The sequence below is a fragment of the Polyergus mexicanus genome, unplaced genomic scaffold (assembly GCF_030449975.1).
Source record: "Polyergus mexicanus isolate NDT 795.1 unplaced genomic scaffold, iyPolMexi1.0 SCAF_1, whole genome shotgun sequence".
NCBI classification, from domain to species: domain Eukaryota; kingdom Metazoa; phylum Arthropoda; class Insecta; order Hymenoptera; family Formicidae; genus Polyergus; species Polyergus mexicanus.
Genome location: NW_027223321.1, coordinates 13,000,737 through 13,019,176, shown reverse-complemented (window position 1 = coordinate 13,019,176; position 18,440 = coordinate 13,000,737).

The following is an 18,440-nucleotide window of genomic DNA, read 5'->3' as shown; positions in this document are numbered from 1 at the left end:
CATCTTTATGAACACCCGGAATCGATTGAGATCCTCGCACATTTTTCACCTTGCCTTGCCGTTCGCATCAAAAGTACAACGATCATTGTCAGGTATGTCTACACATTTTGTTCGATAATTATACTTTTCGCAATATGTGTAAATAGCAATCGATAGATATGTAAAGCAGAAATCGCCACTTGCTGATTTTTCGCGGTGAATTTTTCCATTAAAGATTATAGCTACATAATATATGCTCGTTCTTAAATATTTTTTTTTGTTTTAAAGATTTTATATAATTGCTAGAATTATATTAAATAATTCTTTTTTTTTTTTTCTTTCAAATAATTCTATGTCCAGGAACGTCATGTTCTTTGTTTTTGAGATAAAAAGAAAGAATTATTTGTTTCCTACAAAATTATTTTGTTTCTATCTATAACAATAAATCGCGGCAAAGTATTTCATCAAAACTAGGATAGAGATGATAAATAAAAGAGATATATCAATCAATTGTAAAATATAAATCAATATAATACAAAATCAAATGTTTTTCGTATCGAAATATGATTTTTAGATATTTATATTTATATACATGTATTTTTTGTGATCGTATATACTTTATTGATAGTGATCGACCATGTCGATCATGTAGTTTTCTTCGATCGATAAATTACCCAAGGAATGCGCACACATTTTTTAATATAAATTAATTTGCAAAAAAATACATAAAAATTTACTCCAATACATTTTTCTATCTTATCGACACATTGTGATTTTAAAATGTCTCAGTAGGTAATTCTTTTCTTTCCCAAAATGTTTTTATTGATCATACACTGTGTTTATCTTTTTTATGATGCAATATTATGGTGAGATGGCACTAGTGCCTATATAATATATTAATAAGATTTTGTATAGTTCAACTATAAACTTGGATCTCTCATATTCAATGTAAGCTACAACTCCTATATATAAATTTAATTTAATAGATATATATTATATTGCTCTATATTTTGTACATATATAATAATACATATACAAATACATATTTATGCACGTTGTACTATATGAGAATTTCAGAGATTATCTCCGTTAAATATTTTTCAGAAAAATTGATTTTTTAATTATAATATTTTATAAAATATACCAATTTTTTTCTTACATTGAGCTTATCGTTAATTGCAACATTATTGCAAGATTATTATTGAATGATTATCTTCATAATAATAACAATATTAAAATGATTATTTTGTTTTATCATAATTTTATCGTATAATTAAGATTTTTCACAAAGATGATTAGGAAACTGTGTATGTTATGGTTAAAACTTAAAATAAATCAAATTTAACATTGTTCCATGTGTGTGAAAGTGTGTGTGAAATTTAGGTATTGTTTAAACATATCGATAGTAATGAATATAATTTCGGAGTCTGTTTATTGCGATCCGATTATCGATAAGTGAGTCAGAGACTACATTTTTCTAAGGAATGATAATAATTTGGCTTAGTTGGATGTGAAAATATTTAGGTAATTTACTTATAGTTTTGTTATGCAATTCATTCGAATTTTAGCGATAATATACTCGATATGAATCAGGAGAATATAATAATAATAATAATAATAATAATAAAAAAAGAATTTATTATACGAAAAAAAAAAAATCTGACTGATTCAATATTAATTGGGATAAAGCAACGCGTTTGGTTCTTTAAACTTGGCTCCGATCATTTTTTTTAATGCAACGAAGTGTAACGCGGGGCGACGCGAACTCTGAACAGGTGAATGAGTACGGGAGGGCACGAATGATGAACGTTGGGGGGCAGGAGGGGGAGGAGGGAGGTAGGAAACCGATAGAGGATACGGGCGTCGGATGGTGTTGGATCTCTTGACGGGTGCATCGATGTCCACTGGCTCCCAAGGGAAATCCACTTCATGATGGGAATCCCATTATTTCCCGAACGATATAAAAGTAGGTAGTCCAGTCGTCCACGTGCTGTCCAGTTGAGGCTATTCCGATGGCCGTCCCCCATCCTCCCACGCCACATTGAGGCTTTCTTTTTCTCCGACTCTCCCTTCCTTCTCTTTTTAGTTGTCTGCCACCATCTTCTCTCTCATTCTTTCTTTATCCCTTTCTCTCATCCTTTCCTCTTACACTGTTACTATCATTGTCCCCTCTCGTTCCCTCTTACATCTCACTGTTCTCCGTTCATTCGCAATCCATTTGATTTCGAGCCTGTCTCTCGGAGGCGACGCTTTACTATACAAAGGACCATTTTTAGTTTAGATTAATATCATGTGTATTGTCTCTCTGAGATTCTGCTGCAAGTATGCAATTTAATAAACGAGTTCTGTCAATTTGATTTGTTTAATAAATTGATGCATCGTGACGTTTAGACTCACAATTATATCGAACAAAATAAAAAAAGTATATATTTTGTATACTTGACTTCTCGTGTTACTAATAAGGATGCAAAAATAAAATCAAAACTAGCACGTAGATTTCGCGAAAATGACGTTCGGTATCGCTTCGATCGAATCGAGAACGCGTTCGGCCGAACCAATAGACGGAAGTACCACGCTGGGAGAGCAACTTGATAAAGAATTCCATCCTGGGGCTCTGAAACGGTCGTACAAGGCGCGGGCAGTATAAAATAAATATGTGAGACGCACACAGGAGGGTGAGGGGGGAGGGGTGGCACTCCAGAAAAGATGGACGCCTGGAGAGGGCGTGAGTGCTCGGTACAGCCTCTATAGTGGGGAAGAGCGGAGAACGGGCTAGGTTGGGTGGATCGTGTGGAGATCGGATGCAGGACTCGCGTGTGTGTTGCTGGGTAATTGATTTCTTTGATACCACCCGCGCCAAAGGAACATTGTAGATGCTTGCCTGCGTACGTAGAGTTCCCGTAGTAGGAAGGGGCGCGAACGCGCCTCGATCTCTTTCTCCCCCCCCCCCCTCTCTCTCTCTCTCTCTCCCTTTCTCTCTTATTCTTTTTCTCTTCGTTTCACTCTCATAGGAGTAGACGGTGGCCAAAGGGAGGAGAATCCTCCCTAGGATATAGAATGTAAGAAGGGGGAAGAATCGGGAACGGTGGCGGATCTACCGTCCTTCAGATCGATGGATATCCCTGCGCCGGACAAGGACCTCTACCCTACCTATCTAGCTACCCTTCCATCTTCGCCCCGAGGATGACCAATAACAAACACCGTCGCTTCTCTCTCTCTAATGGAGTTTTTACCGATAAAAAATTCACTCCCCTTTCTCCTTTTTCCCGCGGACGGTTACTACTATCTCCGACGAACACTTATCCCTATTCGTAGGACTGATGGACCACCGGCACTTTCCAAACGCTACCTATGGAACGACGCTTTCTTCGCGACATCTCCGAGTTACGACGCGATCGTCGTATTTGACTGAGAATATACTATCCGGACTATCGTAACGAATAAAACGCCTGTAATTGAGAAAATGCTCCCGATAATTGTATTCTATATGTACTAGCGTACATGTTACGTATTTAATAAAAGCAACAAATGTTAGAGTTGATGAATGTTATGTGATGAGAATGGTAAATAATATCACGCGATACAATCGTTTCCAATTTTATTCTCAAAAGTTCGGCAAAATATATATATATATATATATAAACGAAACTTGATAAAGGGCAGTTCTTAGAAGCAAAAATCAAGACATTTTCAAAAATTCTACGAGATATGTATAAAGTACAGGTAGCTTAAAAGATTTTGAGATTATGATCGTTGCATTCTAAGATGCGCAAAGTGACACGCGGATGTTGAAGAACTAGGCAGTTTGTGGTCGTTGAATGGCGGTAGTACGGGGTCGGTTGGCTTAGTTCGGCCAACGGGGGCCGGGGGATTCGAGCTCTGTCGTACGCTGACGGTATGTATCGATTGTTCTGCGATATAATGCTAGTCATGCACATATGAGACCATGCGGGTGCTTCGTGTCGAATTTGTGTATCTGATTCTCTTCTATTGTTGTCGTACGTAGGAATTTTCGTAGGCGTTTTATACGATGAATTCTGTTAAAGCGGAAAGAGAGGGGAAATTTAAATTGTGCATTTTTCTTTATGACATCATCTTTATTGAAATTTGAAAGTGTAGGAAAACGATCATTATTTAATGGCAGCTTTTGAATTTTTAACAGTCTTTCTAATTAATATTTAATAATATTCCAATAGAGAAAGAGAGAGAGAGAGAGAAAAGGCTCCAATTAAAATCAGAATTTAATTAATTAAGTAAATTAAATAAGAAAAGAGAAGTGATTGCATATAAATATTATTTTTAAATAATATTAATTTTATATAACTTAAAATTCAAGTCCATTTCAATTTGATTGAAGAAAATAATTTATATAATCATCTATATTTTTTTTCTTCCGAAAAGATTAATTACTTCAACAGTCTTTTATTTAGAATCTTCAATTATTTGAAAATAAATAAATCTTAAATTGAGCAAGAGAAATGTGTGATTGAAAAGCAATTCTATAGAAGCAATATACCTATATGTAATAGTATAGATATCGATATAATATATATATATATATATATATATATATATATATATATATATATATATATATGATAAATATTAAATATAACACACACATATACACACACACAGCTATATTAATATTTATTTATTTAAATTGTTAATGTTTTAATGCTTTTTAAAACAAATATTAATAATTAAATAAAAAGAAATTAACTGTATTTTTATATATGATTAAAGCAACTCATATACATTTATTTGAAAGAATTGCATATGATATCTTCAAAACTTTTTTAAAGATCATAAAATAGGATTTTTGTATATTTAATATTAATGTCTAAAAAATTAAGTGTATACTTACGTACGCGCGTGCGTTTGTATTGCTTGACGAAATCAATTAAAACAATTTATTAAAAGTTATCAAGTATCAGATACTTGTTAACAATTGATCATCATTATCACTTTCGATTAAAAGTATTGAGTAAATATTGTACCATATAATTCGAGAGTTATATCGAGATTTTTATGTATAGAAGTGTGTGAATTTTTGTATACCAATAAATTAGTATACTTGTACAATTATATACTAGACGCAAAAAAAAAGTAAAGCGTGAATTCGATATTTACTGTTGCAACATGCAAATGAGAATAAAGTTTAGATAGAGACGCACACGCTTTGTCGTCAAAGAAGTATTAATCACACTTTTTTTATGATTTATTTCTCTCTCTTTTCTTGTTCGACAAATTTACTAATCTTTCTCTTATTTTTCTTCCACCAAATAGCTCTACATCTCTAAAAGAATAAACACATATAATAAGAAATTAAAAAAACAATATAATTGTAGCGCATTATATGTTAAGCGAAAGCGTAACAACTATTCTGTATATAAGATGTGTGTAGAAAAGATGGGATGCTGGAATAAAAGATTGTCGGTTGTGCGAGGAAGCTTGTAAAGACAAGCTTGTCGTCACTCGTACGAATGTTTGACGAGAGAAAGGTGTTTGAAAACAAAGGTGATTGAAGAGTTTTTAAACAAGGACCTTTTTACATTTTCTTTAATAAATTTATTTTATAATTATTTTTTTATTTTTATTTTGTAAATCATAATTAAAGAGAGAGAGAGAGTGAGAGAGAGAGAGAGAAAATGTCACAAAAAATTGAAATATGTTTGCGAATGCAAACTGCGTGCTAAAAAAAGGCTGTTATTTATGCATGCATGTGTGAAAAGGGACACAATTTTAGAGTGAAACGATGACCGATGGTGAGCGCGAAGTGGCCGACGATCGCGATGCGTATGGATGTCCAGCGAGACGAAGAAGGTCCACGCTCGAAGAAGGTCGACAAACGAGTAGCGTCGGCGCTGCCCTTGCAAGCTTCCTCGTGTATTGATCCTCATAATTCGGGCGGGGGTGGAGGGTGGCTGGGACGGCGGGGAGATGGCGGCAGAGCACAGTTGGGACTAGAAGGGGAAGCGGCAGTTGGCGGCAGAGGGGTGGTGAATAGGGGGGCTCTGCTCCGTGCCCCACCTCACCAACCGAGAAACGTATGCGTCGAGGCACAGAACCCGGCACGGGGGTGGCTGGAAGAACGGAAGAAAGGAAGGAGCGAAGGGGAGAGAAGCATAGAGTAGGGCGCACTCGCAACCAATAATAAACCGCCCGCGTTATGATAATGTCATATCATAGCGTTACGTGATATCGGTACGCGTTATGATTGGAGCCGCGAATCTCCCAATGGGATCGCACGAGCGCGTCTTATCCATATTCATGAGAGATTCTCTTATCTCGGTATACCATTTGCGGTATATCTAAGTGTATTCACGCTTGAAACTAGATGGCGATGAATATTTTAAGAGAGATAGAATGGATGATTAGCCATTATATTGTCTTCTGTATATTCGATATAACACAGATTATAAACAAGTTTTATCGTATTATGCATTTTTATTTTTCATAGTAATTTTTATATTTTTTTCATCTAATATTATATCGATTTTTCATAAAATACTATCATTCTTATAATTTTATTCAACAATAAATTTTAATCCCTTAATATTATCGAGTATGCAGATTTCATTAAAATTAGCTAACAATAAGTAAAAACATAAATGTCTCTTTTTCATTTAATATATATTTTTAAATATTAAATTATACAAACCTTCGGGTCTTGTAAACTTTGTTTTAATCTTGGAAGCAGATACTTTTTAAAATTATAAACATTTATTCTCGTTGCGTGCTATGCGTTTTCTCATTTTGAGATCATGGAGAACGCGAAACGTTTCTCACCGACACATTTGCCGTAATGTACAACGGGCATCGCGACCGTTTGTATATACGTACATACCGTACACCGCCCTGAGTTGCTCTCCTTTACATCGATATTTCTTTCCCCGCGATAAAATTCAACCTTTCAGCCGACCAGTGTTTTACGGCCAATAGGAGGCCAGGAAGAGAATCGCCCGAATAGCGCAATACACGTAGGTATGGCGTTTTATTGGCGGTGGAAATGGGTTCGTATATAGCTTTCGGAGTATGGTATCGGAGGATATTGATCCTCGCGTCCGTCAAGCAGTCTGATGGTCTTCGAGTCTTCCCCGTTCCCCCCCCCCCCACCGCGCTTCCCGCTCATCGTCGGTTTCTTTCGATCTCTCTTACGGTCCTCCTTGGGGACGAGAGAACTAGCTCTCTGGGAACGGAGATACCCCTGCTTACGCAACGCGATCATGCTCGAATTATGAATATTCTCATCAGGACGATATCGTGTACATTTTCATAATTAATTTTCTTATCTTTCAACGAACTTTCTCGAAATATATATATATATATATATATATATATATATATTTCGGTCTAAATTAATCTAAAATTTTTTTGAGTTAGCATTCGTGTTGAAATGATCTTTCTTTCAATATTTCAAGTATTGCGTTAAAGACCCCTGTGTCGTAGCGTTGGTTGCATTACCGAGCAAATTTTCGATCCCACCGGGAGAAACGTCTCGTGAGCCCCGCCGGAGACGCAGGGTACACGATGGGGAAAGAACGTCGGATTGTCGGATGGCGAAGAGTGGACAGTGGTCTGCAAGGCAGGCTTGGAAGATTTGCGCGCGCATCTCCCGTTCCCCACCAGCATAGATGCCCTTTTGAGATGCCCACCTATACACGAGAGCGTACCACTCCTCTGCGAACACCACCGCGAGCAAGTTCTTGGCGCATCTCTCGAAGAGTGCACCTCGGCCTTCTCGGCCGTTCTCTTTTCGCGAAGGAAAAATTCAATATTAATAACAAGGCGGAGTGAAGAAAAGTCCGCAATGCGCCAAAGACGCGGCGTACGCGAATCGCGCGCATCACCATAAACCCTCCGAGCGATCTCGCAGATGTGAGATCATAATGCCGACCAATGAGTACGCGAGGGCGTACGGTCCATGGGGGTGAGACCGATATGATGGATTTATGGATCTAATAAAAAGAGCTCGCGGGATTGGCCCTCGCGGAATATGACGGGCGGGGCTGGCAACAGAGACGGTACACCCCGTTGAATTCAGCCACAACCACCACCGTCACCCACCCTCCCTGTCGTCCTTTACCTCCTCATCCACCTACAATCTCCCTCGCGTTCCCCAGCAGCGACCACGAGAAGGGGAGAACGTCCTCTCCCGTCCTCCGCGATGTTGAGTGGGGATGCAATCTTGATGTATTTCACCTTCTCCTCATCTCTCTCTTTCTCTCTCTCTCTCTCTCTCCCATATTCTGCTTTCTACCTATATTCTTCTCGCTTTATTCTTCCCTCATTCGCTCTCTCTCTCTCTCTTTCTTTCTCACTTCCGTCATTTTCGCATTTCTCCGTTTCCTTACTATCCCCCGATTCCCTCTGAATTAAATCACGAGATCAAACGACGAAACAGGTGAGAGTCGTATGCGGTAGAGTCATATTTACCCACCCGTAGATAGTCCTCAGCACTTCGGGTCAGTTCTGTCTAGTTTCGAGTGTCTCTTCAAGGTTGAAATGACTCACAAGCAACGGCGGATGTTACTGGATTTTGAGAAATATTACAGATGATATGCTGAACGGAAAAGAAAAATCTCAAAAATCAAAAAAGAATAAAACAATTTTATTATTTTATAACATCTTAAATATTGTATATATAATCCTGCTAATTATATATGTTTATATATAAGATTTATATAAATGTTTTCGTTGCAAAATATTCTTTTATTTTAATACTGACAATATAGTATATCGAGAATTATTCTTTTAAAGTTTATTCATATTTTATGAAAAATAAATGTTAGTAGATATATTGAATTACAAATATAAGTATCAAAATTAATTGCTATATAATTATAAAATATAAATGAGTTTAGAGATTTACGAATGAATATTTTGCGCTAATTAATATTTGATGATTTATTCGTAATTTACGCACAAGGCCATTTACAATATTAATAACTCGATGTAACATACTTTTTTTAATACTTTTTGTTTCTTAAAGTTTCTTACTTCATGCAATTTAATACGTTCAACATTTATATATTAAATTAAAAAATAAATTCATAAAAACAAAATTTATTTCATACAATACATTTTATTTATAATAATTTTTTAATTATTAATTAATTAATAATTAACAATATTAAATTCTTAATATAAATTATAAATTATTATTTTACTTATAAAAAATTATTTCTCCCCTCGATAAATTTTTTATTTGTCATATATAATTTAAACCATAACAATAATTTATCTCTCCTTCTAAAGTAGACTTCTAAAGTAGTACAAATACGCCATTGATCCATCTTGCGTTATTGTGACGAATCCAATGACAAATAACATGATTTGGGTCTGATTAAAGTTCCGTTTTTCTGTGTTGAAAGTTGTGACTAGAGGTAACGCAGGTCTCGCTGCGTTTATAGAAGCGCGTTCTCCTTTTCCACTCTCGCTCTCTTCTTCTATTTTGCTACGCCCGGAAGTTCCATCGCTATACTTTGAACGAGAGCCGAGAGTGCTGTATATTGCAAACTTTCTCCTTCTTTATCAAATTTTATTGTTACCGGAAGCCGATAACGATTTCGCTTAATTTTTCTATATGTGCCTCGATCCTTTTTTCAGCACATTCGTTATTCTTTTGTCGACTTTATAGATTACGTCCTTTGACGAAAAACTGGAAATGATCTTATCATTGTGATGCATTTTATTATATTTTCTATTTATCTCTATTCTGCATAATTCGGATCTTAAATTTTTTTAATCGGGCACATGTCTTCTACTCTTTAAAGTTCTTTAACATGATAATCTGAAACTCTTGTCCCCATTTTGTTTTTGATCTGTACAAATTGTACCTGTATTAATTTAAAAAAAAAAAAACTAAAAAAAAACTAAAAAGATAAATAATATTTCTTTTCTACAGAGGGTCAATTAATTTTAATAATAATATATCATACGCACATTATAATTGAATCATTCTGTTTCCCCTTCTTAATTCAATAAGGCACACATGATTTTTGATTATCTAATCTAAATAAAGAATAATGCTAAACAAGTTAAGGGAATGTCTTTTTCAATTTTTATTCTTGAAATATCAGTTATTTATCGTATGTCGTATTTTTCTTTTTTTTTTTCAACAACAATAAAGCTTAATAAAAGCTCTACCATCTCTCGAAACTTTTCTGAAAGAACATTTCCAATGGTAAAGCTTGTGGCTCGGTGCAGTGGCGCAGCCCCTCGTGTCGGCGTATTGCGCCGAGATAAATCTTTAAAAACGGTCGACGCTTACCAGGGGCGTCGGCGGGCATAAGTCAGCCCCTATCTGAAAATATATAGCAAACTCGCCGATTTAGAAGTAAACTGTTTACAGCGTGTTACTCCGCGCCGCGGGATATCCGGGGCATACTCATCCCCGTCGTCGTGCTGCGTGAATGTCGAGAAAAGGGTAAATTCCACGTGGCGCACGGAGGTGGAAATAAAGGCGCGAAGGGGGTAGGAAGGGGAATAGGCGGAGGAGTGTGCCGTGAGGTATTTCAGTACGTTATCTAAACGCGTTGAGTTTTCGACTCGGGCTGAACCGGGGAAGAGGTTCAGGTGGAAAGGAGCGGAACGATGGGCAAAGAAGAACGAGGGGGTGAGGAGGAGGGGGAGGGGGAGGGAAGGGTGATCGCGGGCTCGCTCTGGCATTGCTTAGCCGTTTATTCTTCATAGCAATGGTTTCGAGGATTTCTCTCCGAGGGTGGCTCTAAGCGCGGAAAAGGAGGAGGCGGCGGAGGGTGGCGACCGAGTGGGGATGAGATCAAGATATAACCACGGAGAGAATTACTTTCAGGCTCCCGGCCGCATTATATCCACGCCGCTTCGGCGGCTGGACGGGGGAGGGTGACGGGTGGCGGCGGTGGAAGAGGAGGAGGGTGGACCGGTTGGTTCAGGGCGATAGAAGAGGCAGAAGCGGAGTGGGGGAGGGGGAGGTATAGCCGAGGAGCGGCTCTTTAATGGCCGGATCTCGGAAATTGTGCGCACATATATCTGCTGGCAGATTTATGAAAGTGCTTTTCTTCCGAAGTGGGGAAAGCTGCTGCTGCTGCCGCTGCTGCTGCCGCTGCTGCTGCTGCCGCTGCTACTGCCGCCGCCGCCACCGCCGCCGCCACCACCACCGCCACCGCCTTCGTTGGCTGTTGCTACTGCGTTCTGTTGCCGCCGTCGCCGGCGCTGCTGCTGCTGCTGCTGTCGCTGTTATTGCTACTACTACTGGATTTCGGATAGCGTTGGTGATGATGGTGACGAAGGTATTGGTAGAGGAGAAGGCGGCAACAGCGAAGGTAAAGGATGAAGAGAAGGAGAGGGGAAGTATACGCTTTACCCCAACCCGGGATCTTCGAGCCTCGCCTCGCCCTCTACTCTCCGGAGCCACCTCACCTTTACCGATCGAGAGGGGAGTCTCGCGCTTTCTATCCCATCCCCTTCTTCCCCCTCGCTTCCGCTCTCGCTCACCTACGACGCAAACTTTCCTTCTCATCCTTTCTTTCGCGATCTCTCCGTCTATCTCGCATTGGTGTAATTTTCCAGTTGGAGATTTATACGACGTTAAGATATGTGTTGTATACCTTGCTACTACGCCGCTGCCGCTTTTCGCCGCGGCCGCGCTGATTTATCGGAATATTTGCTGAATGGTATCGCGTATCCAATCGTTGCCAACCAGATTATTTTCGTGCCGACGCGAAGGTAATATTTTCAAACAGGAATTTTTTCATTTCTTTCTCTTTTTTAATCGATACTTTACATAAATTTATGTTGGCGTGTATTTAAATTGTGGGTATTTTTTATCAAAAAAATTAACAAAATCTTGAACAAGATATATTAAGCGAATATTTATTTCTAATATATATTGTAATATACAAATATTGAGAGTACATCTAAGCACGCCCTTTTTAATCGAAAGCTGTATGCGAAGTGACAGGATTGAGTTATCCCCGCGATAAGAACTAACGAGGCGTGAAAGAGGGAAAGTTTCTGCGCGATCATTTTCCATTTCTTTGACACGGCCTTTTCTTGTATCGATAATCAATTTTTGAGATCTTCTCGTGCAACGTATACATAATATTATTATGATATAAATAACTGTCGGCTAGAAATGGGAGATTATCATTAAAAAGGCCAAAGCGCGCGCTTCTCGTCACTTTCCCTCTTATCTTCTCTCCAGCGTACTCGATGCTCGATATGGATTAAAATCGCCGCCGGACCGGGGCAAAGGGGCGAGAGATTCATGCGTGCCGGATTGCGAGAGTAAAAATGGCAATCGCGGTTTGATATCTATCTCGCTCCTTTCGGTTTGCGCTTTCCCCACCATCGCCTTGCCATTTCCTACCGACATGCCCCCGTATCTTCTGTCTCTCTCATTCCGCGATCGAGACGCATCCCGTGCTCCTTGTCGGAATACATCACGAAAGCCCAAACTCGTATAAGTATAAAGCAAAGCTTCCATCCCTCGGAGTTTCATCCCTATCGGCGCATAAACGGGGCCGCTTACCGAGAACGCGGCGCGGCGCAACGGGGGGTGGGCTTCCTTCGCTTGATTTCTCAACGCTACGTATAAATTGATGCGCCGTATATAGGGAGGAGGGGAAAGCTCTCTCCCTCTCTCTCTCTCTCTCTCTCTCTCTCTCTCTCTCTCGCGCGCGCTTCACGGCGTCTCCCTTTTTAAACGAGCGATATTCCGCGCGAAATGCGACTGAACGCTCGCGTGGGCAACGACGCGGGGCCGATATTCAAGGTTGAAACAGATCGCACCGCAATTTCCGCGCTCTGCCTGCTTCTCTTCTCCCGGTTGTTCGAATGTTTTCGCTCGCGGCACAAAAGATTCGACGCGCTCCGCGTCACCATGATTTTATATCTAATCGCGCACGGATTTTTTTTCGCTTTAATTATATTATGTTATTTTTCTATAATTACTCTCTCGTGGCGTATAATACATGTAATTCTATCGTTGTAATCGTAGACATTTGTTCTCTCTCGCAACTATTTATATACGAGATTATTGTTTTATTTTTTATGTTATATGTACATTATTATCATAATAATACTTTTATTTCTATTTTATAAAAAAAGTTATTTCACATACGTTATTTACGTGCCATTTCGTGCTTCTATTGTGTCCGTTTGTCGACTGTATCACCACTTACGTAAAGCGTCATTCGTGCAATGATTCGGCGACGAAAAGAGAAAAAGAAAATAAAGTGTTCGTTGGAGCATCAGAGAAACCGATCGCAGGCAGACGAACGGATGGAACATCATCCGATGTTCCAGCGAGCGCAGAATTTACCGGAGCAGAAGTAACGGCTGGTGTGGTTGTGACAGCAACCCTCTATCTCTTGGTTTAACCCCCTCACCGCACCACCCCTCCCTCTCCTTCCTCGCGAATACCCCCTTTGCTTCGACCTAACGTTTTCACCGCAATTCACCCCCTCATTGCTGCTCAAACGTCTTAAGCACTCGGTGTACTTGACATTTGCAATCTTCTTGAACTCTTAGAAAATTATAATACGAAGAATCGTGTGCATCTTCTTTTCCTATTATTTTCTTTATGCGGAACAAAATCTCGTTGAGAATGATCGAGATTAAATAAAATGATTGCTTTTGTTACAAGTTTATTTTTAAACTATTTCCATATCTTTTTTATAATATAAATATTTCTTATGTTTATTGACGTTTAAAAAAAAAAACACTATGTTTAATATTGATACATCAAGCTAAAATAAGCAAGTTAAAAATTAATTAAAATTAATTAAAAAATTCGAATGAAAAAAACTTTTTTATATTTAATACATATATAGCGACATAAATTTAATATATACAAAAGGCAATCTCGTAATGCGCAAGAGAATCTACTTCTTCAAATGGGCGGAACTTTATGATATTCGGTTATGAATGGGACTACCGTGTACTGTGTTATTGGTCCGTTGGATCGAACCAACCCCCAGCTTGGGGTTATCATATCTGTTGGATGATACGCCCTTGCTGTATGCTCCACCCCGAACAACAATAATTTAAGAGCACGAGGGGTAGCGACCACGTACCATTGTGTCTCGAAAAAAAAAAGAGGAAAAATGAAAGTAGGCGATACCAACCAAGAAAAATGGTGCTAAAATCACTTTCTAATATCATTTACGAGCTCGTTTTCGAAAGATGCCTCTTTTGATTTACTTCTTACTTGCGATATTGTTAAAATAAGAGGATCGACATGATTTCGGTACGGTTTAATCAAAATTGATAATGCTTTATTTTTGGCAATTTTATTATGCAGTAATATTTAAATAAATTATTCACACGTACACGCTTGAGAAAGATCAGATTCAAAATAAGCATGCGCGTCGAGATTGAACGAGAATTCGTGGAGGATCAGAATCTTGACGTCACCAGAGAGAAATCTTTGGAAGTCTTGGAGGCCGCTAGGAATGCCAACCCTCCAGCCTCATTAACATCTTGCGTTTCCATCACCCTCACAACCTTGTCCTCTCAAGAAAACCATCTTCATCGTAACAACTAGCTTTAATATTCCTGCATTGCATAGATGGCATTTTGTTTTATTCCTTTCTTCATTTTTGTGTTAAAATGTCGATATAAGAGGCAGTAAATATGTCAGAATGTATGTGTATGTACGATAGATAGCAGGCACCAACTAATTAATTTAATAATTTGTTGATTATAAGAGCTTTCAAGATAAAACATTCTCGTTACATCAAATAATAAGAGATAAACACTTGCGATTTTATTATTTGAAGAGACGCTCTCTTAATATTAAGAAAAGGATTTTATAGTATTTAAATTGATTAAGATCGAAGGATCTTGAGACAATCGGACACCCGAATATAAAATACACAAAGAGAGATTTTTGTTACAGTAAGCTCGTAGTTCATTTTACGTAATAATATTTGCAAGATTATAATTTCATTTATTTATTCTCAAAATTTGTACAACCAAATATTTATTTTTGAATCATTGAGAGATACGTATATATTTTATGAATACTTTATAAAATATTTTTATTAAACAATTTATAATTATACCCGTGTGATTAATAGAGGACAAGAAAAACTAACATCGATTAAAAAGAAAGTTCTACTTGAGTAGAAGAGATACTTTCTCGTTAATTATTAATTATCGTTAACGAGTCATACATACGGAGTTCTACGTACTTGTTGACGAGTGTGCGAAGCGAAACCCATTCCGTGGGATCGAAGGAGTGCGGATGGTAGGCCGAATCGAGTGGAATGGAGCAAAGTGAGTGGAGTGGCGTGCTGGAACCAGAGACGGTATGTTTACGTTGGGGAAATCTTACTGAAGAACGGTGGTGCGGGACGGAAAACAGCTGGGCAAGAAACCAGCTCGCATCTCATAACGAGGGATTTCTTCGTCTTCTTCTATTTTCCGGGGGCGTTATCGAGGAACACGGGGCGAGAGAACGGCGACGGGGAATGGCGCCCTGAGAGGAGTTTGAGAAGCGGGGGATGGTTTGGGTGGCAATTATGCTACCGCTGTCCCCGGATAATATAAAGTGTCCCCTCGACCCGTGCTTGTCTTCTTTGTAATCTTGCATAATTTATTTCTCGCTATTGTTCCCGCCATCGAATTTTTGCTTCGCCTTGTCGAGGGAGAAGAGGGCTAGCGTAACGCGGCGGCGACGACGACGGTGATTCGCGGCCCGCGTGATTCCACTTCTTCGTCGAAGAAAATTTCGACTGCGGAATTTTCCAACTTCCCTATTCTCGACAATCCTTAAATTTATCGTGCGACCCTCTCGCCAAAATTTCACTGCGCGTTTTGTGCTTGTTATTCTTTTTTTCAACCCCTCGGGGTTTTTTTTTTTTTTTTTTTTTTTTTGAAAGCGTACAGCAGATTGCCTTCGTTTACGTAAAAGTGGAATACATGTCGTGAACGATTAGTTTTTTTATAACGATATTGTTTTGACGTTGACAATAAATAAATTCGCGCTACATAAAATATTTATCATTTTTATTTCATAAATCACTCTTTACTAAAGTATTATAGACGTATCAATATGACTCTTTTATATACAGTAGTACGTAATTATAATATATAGTTCTACTATAGTATTATATGTAATAATAAATTATATCGCTATACAAAATCTCTTTTTACATTCATCTTCTTCTTAATTCAAAGATCAAACGCGATAATTTCTTGAAAAGAAAATGTTACGTCGATAGAAAAGAAGTTATGTAATTTTTTAAAAATATCTCCGAATTATCAGTTTATTAGAATTATTAGTTTTTTCTTCGCGCAAAGATGCAAGGGGGCTGCACGATAATCGAGGTCGGCTCGATCGGCGACGGTTAACCCGACTCGATCAGGCGGGCGAAAAATATCGAAAAGCGGTCGGTTTATACAGAGCAGTAGAGTAGACAATGCACACGAGGCGAGCGACCGGTCGCTATCCGCCTATTTGATGTTAGTACAACAGCGGCGCCGTGTTTGCGTTGAGGCCCATATTGATTGCCACCCCTGTCGCCACCCTCGCCAGTGGTACAGCCGCACCGTATCGTGCGATACCATCCCCGAAGCATACACCATAGGAGAGTACGTACCACAGCGGGCTGAATACTCCACACGTATACGCTCCCAGACTGTTGTGTCGGCGCGGAGTACAGTTTGGCCGGCAGGTATATCGGCGACTAGTTACTACTACGTCACCGAGCGATATTAACAGCGACAGCATCGTTGTCAGCCGCAGCGCCGCTAGCCCAGATTAACATAAAGCTAACGTTGGTCCCTGCCTCTTACACCGCGGCATGCTAAACTGATTCTCGTCAATGGTCCAATGACCAGCCTCCCTTATCTCATCCCTGTATATCATCTCTGTTTATTTAATCCTTCGCTCGTTTCTTCTTTTCGTCTGATTCTTCAATCGAGTTGCGACAATACAATTTAATTCGGTGCGATGATACGTAAATGAATCAAAGTTCTTCTCTTTCTCCTTTTAACAATCACGATATGTCACTTCGCTCGCAGTAATGCAAACATTTTCATTCTCACTTTAAAAATAAATTTATATTTTTTTTCCATTATATTCTCTCAGATATATAAATATGAACAAGAAGTATATTTTTATATTCTCACTGTTTCGAGTTTTTTGAGTAAAAATATATAATATTATGATAAAAAATTTATAAACATATAGTGTTAATAGAAATAAAACAATGACATGATTGTTACCTTTCTCTAAACGTATCATAAAGTTAGAAATAATGATAATGCGATGTACGATGAAGGTTCAACATAGGTGACAGTTGAAGGGGGTTTAGACTCGGCCATAATGGTGATAACGTTCGCGGTGGCGGGGGTGGAACGTAAGCCTTCTCTCGTATCTTTTAATTATTTAGCCGAGCAGGATACGAGTTACGTTAGTTATAAATGCGCTTTCCTCTGCATGCTCGGGTGAGGTTTATGACCCTAAACCAGTTAAGTTGGGAAACACCAGCGTTCGTCGTATAAACTGTAAAGGGATTTAACTTTCCTTTCAGAGCGAGCCCCCGTTACCGGACTGGCATTTTCCCTCTGTCTGCCTGCAAAATTCTAAAACCCTCCTATCGCACTAATCCCCTGTGTTAAATTACCTGTTATTCTCCTCATGCTAATATCTCATTAGTAATTTTCTTTCTCGCCTTCTAAGCAATCGTTTTTTTTTTCGCGACCGAAAAAGATGTAACGATTAAAATCGAACCGAGACGTACGGCGCGAGTTGCTTGATCTACTTGTAAATGAAGAGCGTTTTAACAAACAAAAAGTTTCGAGTTATTTTAAATTGTCCGCGCTTGATAAAGTATAAAACGCGCCGTTCTGTTTTCTATAAATACCGTCGTCCATTCATTACTTACGTTATTGAGCTGTGGATACAAGCTCGCCTTTATTAAAATTCGTCAAGTATGTAATATTTACGAGTTTAGAATGAATTTTCAACGACTTATTTGAGTGTTACAAATAAAATCATATATAATCAATAGACGAATACCAGTAACAAATCGCATGAATCTATATATGTATATCGAGGCAGAATTAAACGTTTTACCACTAATGGAAACGTTACATGGATTGAACCGCGTTCTCTACCGAGCGTAAGCTTTCAGAAGTCTACCCTCCTTCGAAGAAAATGATGCGTGGGTGACAAATCAGTCGATTGAGCCGCGATACCCTCAGCCGGACCGGGCAGCCGCGGTTGTAGCGTTGTCGAGCTGGCGTATGGTGGAGAGGAACCAAGGGGACAAAGGGGGAAGAGGGGGGCAGGGAAGGGGGGAGGCGGAATGGCTGGATGGGTAGCATCGGATTCTATCTTCACGTATTGATCAACGCCTCGCCACCCTCCTACGGCCGAGGGGGGAAAGCCCCGATCGCCACCCCCGCAGCTGCCGGCCGCAGCTACGGCCACTGGACCGACTACTGGACTTGCTTGCGCGTGT